Source organism: Meleagris gallopavo, chromosome 11 (genome assembly GCF_000146605.3).
Source record: "Meleagris gallopavo isolate NT-WF06-2002-E0010 breed Aviagen turkey brand Nicholas breeding stock chromosome 11, Turkey_5.1, whole genome shotgun sequence".
In the NCBI taxonomy this organism is placed as follows: domain Eukaryota; kingdom Metazoa; phylum Chordata; class Aves; order Galliformes; family Phasianidae; genus Meleagris; species Meleagris gallopavo.
The window spans coordinates 9873806-9887634 of NC_015021.2; positions in this window are offsets into that span (position 1 = coordinate 9873806).

The window sequence follows — 13829 nt, forward strand, 5'->3', positions numbered from 1 at the left end:
CTGCCTTCCACCAGGTGCTCAATCACTGCTTCAGGCCATGACTTAGCATTTCCATTACACACATACTTTAATTCCACTGGATTTACAGCATGTTCAGATGAAGATCTTCCCTGAGATTGTAACAAATTCACATACTTCTCTTGCTCACTTGGAACCTATGTTTTTCTATACAAGAAGAGAAACAAGAAATATCAGAGAACAATACGGAGAAGGAAAGGGAAAGGGATAGATTTTCCCCCTGGTAAATCATAGAACCACAGAATGGTTTCGGTTGGAAGGGACCTTACTGTTCCAGTCCTTGCCTTGGGCTGGTTTCCCCTCATCAGCTCAGGCTTCCCAGGGCCCCATCCAGCCTCATGTTGAGCAACTCCATAGATGGAGCACCCACAGGTGCACTTACAGAGCAACAGTACCAGCACCTCACCGCTCTCTGAGTGAAGAATTTCTTCCTAACATCTAAGCTAAATCTGCCCTCTTTTAATTTAAAACCACTCCTCCTTGTCCTATCACTATTAGACCATGCAGTAGTGATGGTGATGGGAAGAAGAAAGCCATTGGGTTTGCCCAACTTGTGAATTAGTAGTTTTGAGTTTAAACCAAGCTAAGTCTGGATGCAAGGGAAGCATTTCTAGCACTGAAGCTGCTGATATGCTGGAAACAAGCACCAGGAGAGAAGCTGTACCCATGTCGCTGCAGGTCTCTTTTCCAACCAGCATGACCACCACTAGCCTGAAGCAGCGTGATTTGGTTGCAAAGGTCTTCACAAGGTCCTCTCCATCTCCATTTTCTCGAATCGAGTCTACAGAGCTCAATGTTTTTTGGATATTGCAGAACTTGTGCAGCCCTGTAGGTTTTTGGTGGACCCAGAGAGGAACATCTCAGAAAACCTGCTTGGTCTGCAAGCCTCTCACCGTGCAGAGCTTCCGTTGCAAGCATCATCCCTGTGTTAAGCATTCATAGGGTTTCTATAAAATCATTATCAAGAACATAAAAGACCCAGGCATGGAAAACCAGCTAGAGCTACTTCCAAGCATAAGGAGCCCATGGAAGCTTCCAGGAAAGGCACTTCAGGCAAACCCAGCACAGGAGGGCTCTGAGCTGCAGTGTGGGCACGGGGGGAGGTGGCATCCTTCAGGGAGTTTGGCACCGCTCCGTTCTCCCTGGTGTGTGCAGAAGTTAGTGCATGGCTAATTACAGGAAATTAAAGAGAAAGAGATATAAAGAGATTGCCTGAGCTGTGAGAGCCCTTGGAAGGGCTGGTGGATGTCCCGTGGTGCCGCCGCTGCAATTAGGCTCACGGAGCAGTGCTTGGAAGTGGGGCTGGAATGAAAAAACATGAAACTGTGTGGCAGGAAAAGGTTAATTATAACCCATTTGCTGCAGAATCTAATTTCTAGGCATCGAATATTTGCAGATTAGTAGGCAGCAAGGCCAGAAAAGACACAGCAATCTAGGCTGGAATGGCAGCGATGAGACACTGTGGCAGAATGGAGTTTGTCTTCAACCTAAGACCGCAGTAATAGGTGATCGTGCAAGGACTGCAGGAGGCTTCTGGTTAAAATAAGTGTGCTAGACCAGTGCCAGCCATCAGAAAGCCACTGGAATGGCTGAAATAAGTGCTGAAATGCTGAATAAGTGCAGCAGGCTTCGCTGGATTTGTGGTGCAAATACTTAGCTGGGCCAGAGATGCTCTCTGGGGTCAGGTCTTCACGGGGTTCTCACTACACTGAGCAGAAGGGATATGGCTTGTTTTGGTGACACTGACCAATATAAACAAAATGCAGAACAGGAAACAAACTCAGATCTTTGTCATTTTCTAGCATCTCTTACATTAATCCAGATACCCCTCTGAAACTGCTCTTTCCAGCACTCTCTCTGGGTACTTTATTCTTGCAGAAGAGTAAAGATTTTATATTTAACCCTCAAAAGATGAGATAACACTGCTTTCAACTGGACACTGCTGAATGTCTCCTAGCTTCCCTTCCACCTTTCCTGTCACCCAGAAGCACAGGATGAGTGCATTTCCACTATCTTGAAGCCTACAACAGATGATCCCTTCCCTCCACCCATCCAGGCTCCATATCCAGAGTCACCAGGGGTTTTGTCCTACTAGTTTTCCTGAGGGATATTTCCAGAGCATCAGTGCCTTAAGGTTGGAAGAGCACCTGTAGCAGCAGCCCCAGCATTCCTACACCCATGGAGTAGTCATGGCAAGTTTTTAAGCATTCTAAGGAGGGGGAATGCAGAGGGAGGAGGCCCTTGTTTGCAGACGAAAGAAACAATAATTCCTTCAGCAGTTTGATGTTAAAAAAATAATAGAGGCTTGTAAGCTGCTCTGAAGCTTGAATGTCAGAAGTAGACCCTGGGGACATGGATTAGAGGGCACAATGAAGGTGAGGCTGTGAAATGAGCATCGTGGATCTTTGGGAGATTGTTAATAAGAACACAGAAATGCAAATCTCCAGGAGTTGGTGAGACATCAGCCTGCAGCCTTACAAATGCATACGTGGTTCCAGTCAAAGCAAGGGAGATTCACAGAAGACTGGTGAAAGGCATGTGGCTGATTTGGTGCCTGCTACAGCACAGACCCTTTTTCTCTACGGACAGAGGGTGGAGAGCAAGAGAACCAGCCAAATACCTCTTCCCATGCAGAGTACATAATAAGGAACTGACCCTTCCTAAATTTGGCTGGGTTCATGGGTGTCCCTGTTTGGGAGCATTCAGCCACCATATGTAACAGCCTAGAGATACCCTTGCATGTGGCTACAAGCAAACTGCATGTAAATGAGAGAATCCTGACTGCATCTACAAATAACGGGTCTGGTAATCTCCCTCCTCTAGCTTTTTATTTGGTTTTACGTGGGAATCCAGCCCAAACTCTCTACGAACAAGAGGAGAAAGCTGAACAGAATACGGCGCACTGACTCCTCATGCAGTAAGGCCTTTCCCTTCACTGACTGTGAACTGGTGTTGCTCTTTTGTTTCAGATCTAAAAGCTGAAAAGCAAACTCTAACTCCATCCTGCTCCCAGCTTTGTGCTGCTCATGAGGACAATGAGTTACTACATGCATCTTTCTTTCACATAAGGACATGGAACTTTCACATGAAAGTAGCTTGTCGACTCAAGACTCAATGAGAAAGAACCAATATTTCCAGAACAAGATTTTTCTTGAAGGGTACAAAGTTTGGGCTCTTGGGGATCTTGGGGCTCTTGGGGATCATCCAGGGTCATCCAGGGCACCCTTAAGACCTGGGCCATGCTCAGAGGTGGCCCTGAGCTTGAAAAGAGCAGACATCTTCCTGAACAGCACCCAGTTCTTGCATACAACTTTCCATTTCTGCTCACTGATGTTGCCCTTGAACATTCTCCTCCCACAAGAGCTGAATACAAGTCAGAAAGGAACAGGCAATAGAGTCTAAATACATGATGCCCTCCAATATTTAGGCAAGGGTAGGAAATACAACCCCAGTCTCCTAAAACTCTTGCTTTTAGGCTACAGTTGATTTGGTCTACCTTCGTTTTACGGCCCCTCCAACCTACACCCTTTCCAGAGACCACAACCAACAGCAAGGAGAGAACGTGCCACTACAAAGGCACCACTGGGTGGGTTTCACATTGTGCCTCCAGAGCAGCACAGATACAGCAGACTTCTGCAGGCACATCCACTCCTTCTTTCTCTTCTGAATCCTTTATTTTTTCCCCTTTCTCATTCTGTCTTTGCTTGCATTTCAAGGTTAAAAAAAGTCAGGATACAATAGTAAATATGTAAGATTAGCTCCTAAAATATGTTAGTAAGTGAAAGCTAAAGAAAGCCAAATGAATTTTAAAAAGGTTTTCTTGAAGCTTAGAACAGAGACAGCTCTTTTGATCCTTTATCACACAATAACAAAAAAAGCACCAAGCGAGATACATATATATAATATACATACCATATATATATTTATATACCCCATGTGCGTGGGTACGTGTGTGTGTGTGTGTGTGTGTGTGTGTGTGTGTGCATGCGTGTATTTTAATTCACACAGGCTTTCCTTTCTTTAAAATGCTGCAAGAAGCTTTTTTTTTTTTTTCTGCAGATTTCTTTTTCTTCTTTTTTTGATATTTCAAAGCTGGCAGTTCAGTAAATGGCTGGAACTGCCACATCTCTGTTCTTGCTAAAGAAATCAATGCTAATCCTATTACTGGCAGTTATCACCTATCCCAGAAACCGAGGCTAAAAGAAAAAAAAACCACTGAGATGTCAAAGTAGGAAAAAAGCATGGGGGAGGGGGAGAAAGCGCCCTTCATTCACTTTCAAACAGTGATTGTTTTCTTATTTTTGATCATTTTTTCCTGTTAAGAGAGAAACTAAACCACCAAAAAAGAGGAGGGGAAAAAAAAACCAATCTGTGCTTGAATAACACGAAGGGCCTGAATTAAACCCACGCACCCACATGCAAACCAAGGGATGGCTTTGGGGCTGGTGTTGTCACATTGGGGCAGGCAGCCCCTTTCTGGGGAGCACCCCAAAGCATCCAGCCAGATATCTGCATGAAACGTGGAATTCTGAGATATCACATCCCCTAATAGAAGCCATAGTATCATAGAATCACAAGGTTGGACAGGACCTACAAGATCATCTGGTCCAACCGTGCTCCCATTACCCTTGCTACCACAAAAGCCAGGCTCTGACCTTCACCTCTGCAGTCGATCTCAAGGCTGAGCATCTCAGATGGCTTGGGCAGGTCACTGCAGCTCATACTTCAACGTCTCTATGGGATGTTGGCTGCTCCAAAGCTTCTTTCGTCTTTGCTTCTCATCCTGAGCACTCCTCAAATACACTCACGCACTTTGAGCATCCATGATGTAATGGCTCAGCCAGCCAGGATGTCCCCACTGCCATCGTGATTCACCTTGTGAATGTCCTGTTTGCCCACTCAGTGCCTCCTAAGTTCAGTGGTCAGCCATCCTAGCTGGGAATTCTAGGGCAGTGACAATGGAGAGCAACTGCAGGTTTGGAACCTGTGCTCCAGCTCCTGTCCTTCAGCCCACACCATCCTCGCTGCCACATGAATGGAGATTTTGACCATTGGCAGGCTGGTTCATGGATAACGAACAAGAAAGGAGAGAATGAGCCAAGCAACCATGAAAATAATAAAAATAAAACTAGGTTGGAGGTTTGGACAAGCAGGCAGTCAGGTGTCTGCTCCACCCGGCCACAAGGCAATGCACCTCCTGGCACATGGGTATTTCCTGAGCATTCCTGCACCTAACACAGCACGGGCATCCCTTCCAACCTCCTGCTTTCTCAGCAAAACTCAGCTCCTGGGCTCCCTGTATTCTCTGGAGAGTCAAAGTATCTTTCATCCCAGAGGGAAGGCTGAGGACACGAAGCTGTTCATTGGCAATAGGGGAAAATGTTTCCATACATTTTTAAGGAGGCAGAGTTAGGGCTGCTTTAGGCTATGGAAAGTATTTTGGACTTGGGTAAAGTGAGTTTGTAATTCCTGGAGGAGTCAGCAGGGGGTGGAGGAGCCTCTGAGAGCCATGAGAGGAGGAAGCATACCCCAGACACCTCATTTTTGGAGCCAGAAAACCAAACCAAACAAATAAATAGAATGAATGAGGAGAAAGGTTTTGCTTTTGCTCTCCTCTGCCCTTTAGGTAGCCTGTAAGTCCTGCTCCTGCAAAGCTTCGCTCTGGCTCTCTCTCCACAACAGACCCCAAAACCACTTGGCCATGCATCTCAGCTTCTCTTGCTGGCCAGCCCTGCTCATCGCAGTGTGACATCAGCAGAAGTGTGAACCAGGGGGCCTGACAGGGACAAGGACAACTGCAACTGCCCAAAGCCCTGGGAGATGACAAAGAGAGAGGACGTGACTCAGGGTGCAGGTACCATGATGGGAAATAGGTGATGTAGAAAAGAAAATGAAGCAGGCTGTCAGAGCCTCCTGAGGATAATAGAAGCCTATTGAGATGCTCACAGGTGACAGAGGGAGGGCAGATATGCACGGAGCTAATGACGCCCTGGGACAGATCAGGCTCACGCAGCCCGTGCACAGCGTGTGACAACGCCAGGGACAGAGCAGAGATATTTCCATCACAGGGTGCTGCAATACTTGATAGCAAAGCAGAGGCTGAGGCTGAGCAGGAAAGCGTAGGGATTTCTTAGAGCAGAGGAAGAAATGCATAAGTGCAGTTCCTGCCTCTTGCTGGGGCTTTAGAGGGACTGGGGAAAACAACAAGGGTATGTGTTCATTTATTTGTGGTTGGAGATGTTGAAGGAAAGTATTGGTTGGACACTCCCACGCTGAAATTAGTCCAACTTTGATGCAAAATTCAGGGGAAAAAAGTGTTTCAGTTACAGATTGCTGTGAGATTTCTCACAACTTTAGTGCAGCCGACGTAATTTCTAACAGAGACCATTCTCGGAGGGGGAGAACAAAGTGGTGCCTTATTTCTGATGGCAAAAGATGAAGGACACTGACATCATTGGTAGGTGAGCATCAGTGGGGCACGGCACCTCCACCTCTGCATAAAAGCAGAGGAAGACTGCAGTGTCCACACCATGCAGAGGTGTAGGGGAGGAGATGGGTGTCCCCATGGGTGATTCAAGCTGTGCTGGGTGAATCCCATTCAAAGGTTTCTTTGGGTATTTTTGAAAGTCCCCTTCTCAGGGGCGTCGCTTTATGAACTATTTTCAAACAGTGAGCTATGCTTTGTGGCCTTGTTTTCTGTCTTTAAAATGAAGGTCGGGTGCTCAGCTGACTCAACCTGCAGTATTGAATGTAATCAGCTATATTAGCAGAAAAAAATGAAAGCCTGCATAATTGGAAGCATTATTCGCTATTTATCTGATATCAGCTCTCCCCCAGTATCAATATTTGGCAATTCTCCTTAGAACTCTGTGGGTTTTATGTAGTTCAATCAATGGGAAGACAGCCCTCATGCAAGCTCTGGAGCTGAAAGGCATACAGAACCTCCTGATTAGTGCCTCTAATGAGCGACAGAAAAGCAGCCCTGCATCCCAGCAGCTCTGGTCCCTCTTCCCAAACAGGATATTTGCTGGGATATTTGCTTCCAATTTCATTCACAGTTGGTCCTACGTGTTAAAGGTCAGCAATCTGCACACCATGCCATGGGACGCAGGCTGGCAGTGCTCCAAGGGAGAGGTGGCTCACTGCCATGGTTGGGATTGATGTCACCTCCTCATGCCAAGGGGTTGCCCCCAAGGGATGCAGCCACCAGTGCCCCGGGCTTCAGGGGGCAGGGAAAGCCCTGGGCCAGAGGTGGATGGGCATGGGAAGTCCTTTGGGGATGTGGGAATCAACCTTGGTGACGAAAGGCCAGCTTGGGAAGGGTAACATCTTGCAAGTGGGAAGGAAAAAGAATCTTTTCTCCAGATTCCCATCTAGCCTTCATGTGATGCCCAAAGGAGAAGGATCTGTGCTGGGTCACAGCTGGTCCCACAGCTGTGTCAGGGCATGCTCAGCAGAAGCTCCCAAATCCTGTGCTCTTCCCAGCTGCCCTGGGTGGTTTCACGTGTCCTGCTTCAGTCCAGTTCCCCCCCTCACACCTCTGGGCAGCAAAGCAGATCAAAAGATGAAGCCCCTTGCTCCTCATAGAAGCATGTCCCTGAGCCCTACGCGGAGCCCACCAGCTTCTCTCCATTACAGCCAGACTCCCATCAAGTTGCTAGTGGCTGCTGATTAAACAAGCCTTGAATTTGAATAGTGAGCAATAAAGAGAGAGAGACACACGGTCACCTGCACACACAGCGAGCCCTGCAAGTAGCAATCAATGAGAGCAGGGGGTGACACTGTTAGCAGCCACATGCTGCAGCCACACACTGCCTGCTGGCAAGCTCTGGGGAGGGGGGACCGCAGTGGGGGGGGATAAATGGATTGCAATGCTCTGGGATTTGAGCAAGTGTGGATTTCCCACCCAGTGCTGCCAGCACCCCGGGGTCCCACCATGGGGGTTTTGCCTATGGGTGCATCAGGTCATGCTCTGCTGGCATCTCCTGCAAGGGCCAGCTCTCCTCTTGGGCCCCCACAGCATGCCAGTGTGGTGTGTGCAAACTGCACAGGGAAGAAAAGGCTGAAGGATTGCTAAAATGGAACGGGGAACGTTCAGGCTGGATGTGGAGAGGCCATTAAAAAAGAGGAGGTGCCACCCCAACCTGTCTTTATCTTTCTCAGTGTGCCTAGAAATGTGGTAGTGGCATTTCAATACACTGTTAGCACGTGGCTGGCTCAACCTGGGGACAGATAGCTGTCATTGCTTCGAGAGCTCTAAAGAAATTTGGGTGTGTTTGTAGAAGATGTGCATTGGCTCGGCCATCACCAGGAGGTCACGATGGGTTGGTGACACCCATGGGCCCAGCAGCAGGTGAAATGTTCACGGCTGGAACATAATTACCTTAGCATTGACCTTAATTTCAAATGCTTCTCCACCAAGCGCCACCTATTTACATTTCCACTCCTAAAAACTTCGTAGCAGAAATGACACCGTGTCGTATTTATATTAATTAGATATTCTGGGTTCAGTGCTCGCTCCGTGGTGGGGTTAGAAACCACATAATACAAAAAATAAAATAGAATTTCACGTGTACACAGCCTATAATTTAATGCAAGAGATACGCAAGGTCTTCCAGCATAGAGTGCTCTAAACAACAGCATTTTAGTCTCCATAAGCACAGCAGCAAGGGAGACATTTTCCATGCTCCATTCCTCTGCTATAAGAACATTTGTTTTTTATTCTGAATATTTCAGCACATCTATTTACCTGGCACTATATTTAGTACCACAGTACCAAGATGGCATATATAAAGATTCAATTGCAATTCCCATCTGATGTCCCTTCCCTCTCCTTTTTACCCCCGTTTTTATGTCCGCACTCTGAATTCAGCACAAAGTTGGTGTGTTTAATTTAAAAAGAAGTAAAACGCGCCAGGAGACGCCTCAGACCACTGCAAATCACCTGCTTTATAGAGGCAGTAAAATTGTGTATCGGATTAAAAGTGATGCTGATCTGAAATTTATGATAACTTTTAATGGCATTATAATTTTTTTCCCCTTGCACTCCATCATGGAATCATTCGGATGCACAGTGCAGCAAGATGAAATTTGTAAGGGGAGAACATTAGAGAGGCGAGCATTGAGGCAGGGGAGTGGGTGCCGAGTGAGGTGGGGTAAGGTGGGGACACAGGGGATGTGGTCCGTGCCAGGGAGAGAAATATCACCCAGTGCACAATGGTTATCAAGGAGAGCATGGGGACTGAAATGTGCTGCTAGCAAAGGGCTGGTGTTGTTTCACTCCTTGAGTTGGCTTGGCAAAGCTTGCAGCAACGCCATCCATCCTTTGGCCATAAATGCAGCCCAAGATGGATGAGCGGCTCAGGGAGCACCACCACCCCATGTCACCCTGTATGGACAGAACACACGCCAGCAAGAGGCCAAGCACCAAAGTCAACAGCATCCAAGTGGAGGGATCCTGAAAGATGAGGGAATATCAAACCATCTCGTCGTTACCTCCACCAGCACTTGTTCTGCCTAGCCAAGGAAGAAGAGCACCCTGCACTGTGACCGCAGACAAGAAGCCATCAGTGGCCCTGAAATCACTTCTTCCTCTGACGTCTCGACTTTGCAGAGCAAAATGCTCACTAACATCAACCTGGACTGTAATGCATTCGTCATGCTAAAATCAGAATGAGAAGAATTGCATGTATACATGCAAATAGTCAGATTATTAACAGTGGCCTAACATTGAATCCCACTGTTTTAATGTGTATTTATGTAAGAGCAAACTCACCTGTCAACAGCTTGGGGTTCTTCAGGAGGAATAGCTCTGTGTTTGTGGAACCGAAGCGTTGGCACTGTGATCACTTCAGGGATGTGCTGGGAACCAGCAGATGCTGGTTGACAGGTTGTTCCAAGCAGACAGCTGGCAGGAGGGAAGGTAGCTGAGCAGGGTGAATGTGAATCGGGCAGGAGGTGAAAGAACAGGAACTACAGCTCCTACAAAGAAGAGAAAATTGCATTGATACTAGGTGCATGCAACCAGATGTCAGCTGAAAATCTCTTTAGGAATAACATGGAAAGAAACCTGAATTATTTATCCACTGGCCATTTGCTTTGTAGAACATAAGGGAATAAACACAGTGGCTTTCCCATGCCTCAGCCCCAAGCACACAGTATATTTTGAAGCACATAGAGAGGGATACTGCCTCAGCTTCCACTGTGTTTCAGGAGATGGGGATGTGGATGCAAAAGCAAGGACAAGAGAGACGTCAGCTCTCCAAACTCTGAGACTCCACTCCACAGTAAAATATTAACAGCTGTAAGTGATTGTTTTGCTGTATTATGTGAAGTCAAAAACCTTTTGAATCATATTTTGCAGTGAACCTGCCTTTGAATCCACGCGTTTTATCATTCCACAGCAACACATACAATTTCAAACAAACAAGTGAACAAACCCAACGATAATGGCCTGAATCTCTTATCAGTCGGTTTTACACTGGCGTAACTCCATAAACTTCAGTGGAATTAATCTTGATTTACACTGCTGGGAGAGCAGAAACAGGCACCATAAATAGCTATATACCGATGCAAGGCGCTTTAAAGCAGAAGCAGTCGCACCAGATCTCCTGGCAGCAGATGAGGATGAAGGCATAAAAAAGCTTTCCTGGTGGTGTTAATCCATGGGCACGTGGATAAGCCCAAAGTAGGAGATGGAGGAGTTGTGCCATCAGCCAGCACTGCGGCGTTTGTTGGATGTGTCCCTACCGGTGGTTCACAAGATGGGTGACAATGAGGTGTGCTGCTTGGTGACAGCATCCTGAGAACCTCATTGCTGAGGCAGGACAGCCCAGGAGGCAGCTGGTGTGGGTTTTGTGTAGAGGAGGTGTTGGCTGTAGGGCTTCAGGAGGAACCTCTGGTCTTTGTGTCCTCAGTGGTCACAGCCATGGACACTGATGGTGACCTGCCACCAGCAGTCCTATACTTAAGGTGAGCCCACAGCTGAGCTCTGGAAACTGCTCTTGTCATTGAAGTCAGGAATGGGGTGTTTAAATATTCCCTTGGAGGCTCCCATGTGTACCCATCAGAGCATGGGCTTGCTTGGTCCCTGGGATGTGGATGGGTGTATTAGGCACAGCAGCCGGCCTAGGGAGAGGTGGTAGAGAAGCAGCCCAGGCTTTGTCCAGCTGCTATCCCAGTCTTCACACCAACAGGGAGACAACTCAACCATCTCTTGCAGGCAATAAACTGTGTACTCACTGTACTCCCATTCTTGCTCCTTCAAGAGTAAGCCCTACAGATTAAGCTCAGGTGAAGAGCTCCAGAAGCAACTAAAGCTGTGTACCTTGATAATATTTCTGTTCTCTTTTCACTCTGACCCTGTCTGACATCAGCATCAACACGAGGTTCATTAGAGGTGATGCTTCATAAAGGGAAGTTGCACTTCACACGGAGAAAGCCTCGATCTGAATGCACTTCAATTAGCAGAGTGCAGGTCCCAGGGCCTCCTGGATGAGCTGCAGCTGCAGGGATTAAGGCAGGGGGATCTCCAAGCCAGGGAAGAGGATCAGGGTGGGCTTTTGCTCTGTTTTTAACTCCTACCCTTCCCCCTTTCAGCCACTTCCAGCCACCCTGCCATGACTGCTGCGTTCCTGTATATATCAGATCTTCAATCAATGAGATCCAAACCCTAACCTCATTTAGATGTTTTCTCAACAAAGGTCAAAACTTATCTGTCTGCTGAGACCCCTTCACTCTTAAGGGAAGCGTTTTGCTGTTAATTAATTCATTCAGATGAAACCAGCAAAAATGTCAGTGTAACAAATTAGATACTCATTGATTATTGGCTTAAAAAAGAGTTAAAAGTTCTGTCCTGGAGAAGTGGGCTAGGCAGGTCTTTAAAGTGAAACACATGTCATCCTTTATTGTTCATAGAGGCTCTGGAACTGGTACTTTATCTGTGAATATGTCTATAGAAATTCTCTGTGTCTCTATTCTTATCTGCCTGTAGGCTAACGTTTGGAGGAGATAGGCTAAATTCAGCTATGACCTGGCTCTAGAGTGACCAGAGGTCACCAAACACCATCAGCAACAGCTTAGGGTCCAACATGCAGAGCTCCGTGTCCTCCAGAGACATGCATTAATAGAGTTACAGGAGATGCTGTCCATCTGCCAGCAAGGAAGGGACATCCAACTCCATAAAAGTTGGAGTTGAACTTCACATTCCTTATGGGTCCCTTCCTACTCTGGATATTCCATGATTCTGTGATTCCACAATATAAAGCCATTCACTGCTAGCATCCTTATGCAACCCCCAAGCAGGATGAGCAGCATCCCCCTCTCTCCTTGTACCAGCCTTGGGTTGTGTCTTTGCTCATCACAGAAGAGCCACAGGAGGATGGAGCAGCAGAGATAGGCAGAAAAAAAGACATTTGCAGCTGAGGCGGGATGCAGAGCAGTGCTCAGGGACAAACTCAGCAGCCTCCAAGAAAGAAAAACTGGAGGCAGTGGCAACAACTGTTTTGAAAAGCATGGTGCGGCCACCGTCAGGAGCTGATTTAAACTGTGTGTGTTTTAATCAAAAATCTGGATTGAGGATTAAGTTTGAGAAAGAAATCACATAGCTGTATTTAATTAATCGAGGCTTTAAGTGACCTAAATGGAAATACTCTATAATGATAACTTCTTCGCTGGCTTGAGACAGGTTGTACTGATGATATGTATTATGTTTCCCCTACGCTGAAATACCCACGATTAGTTCCCTACCTGGGAGAGTCCCTTTGCCCTAGTAAAGCCTCTTTAGAACCGAGAGTATAAGTGAGCACAGCCCTGCCCTGGGGCTCTCCATCACCCTCCTACGAGGTCTGCACAGCCCCAGCCCCTGCCCACACACAGCACCTCACCAAGCCCATCTCACCTTGCCATCGCATACCACTGCCTTTTGAAAGCTCTCATTCACACCTGGCTTTTAATAAAGCAGTGATGTGTCTGCTTTCTTCGACAGCAACATGAGGACACAGCAAACGTTTCTTCTATCAACTCCAGACCCCTCTGAAAGGGAGCATGGCTGCAGCCTACTTAAACTACAACAGGCATGTCCTTGGCGAGCAAGGATGTGGTGAAATACATGCTTACATCTGAGGTTTTGTTGTTTGTTTTGTTGTTGTTTTTTTAAAAAGAAAGGCTACATTCAATGGCAGAAAAAATTGATTTAACCACATAAAATGTTACAAGCAAAAATCAGAGGTTAGAAGTAGAGTTGAAATGCAAACCATTACCTCCATTATCCAAAACAGGCTGTTTATTTACAGCAAGAAACTGCAGAAATGACTTGGCTTAATTGTAATTAAAACCTTTTGGTATCTTTAGAGCACCAGAAGTGTTCCACGCAAAGGTAGTGGGGCCGTGAGATGCTACGACTTAGAACAAGGACATCTTGGGCTTCAATGAGAACAAAACAAAACCCTGACAAACAAGATATTAGCTAAAAACAATTCTGACTATGGTTTGTAATTGAATTTGTAAAAGGCCATTCAGCAAAACTAGAGCTAAACTACTCGCAACACGTATTAGCTGAAAGAAGCATTTCAAGCGAGAAAGGATCATCCATCTGCTGGGGATGACACGGAAGCTGTCTGAGCTCTGCGTGCCTGCTTGTGCACCTGAGCCAGCATCACACAGCCCTCACTCCTCCCTGGACACCTCTGGGTCTTTAGCACTATAGATTCCAAGGCCCAGTTGATCTTTCTAGGGCATCAGCTAAGACTCAGAAACAGAGAACTTTCCCATCCCATCCCATCCCATCCCATCCCATCCCATCCCATCTATCC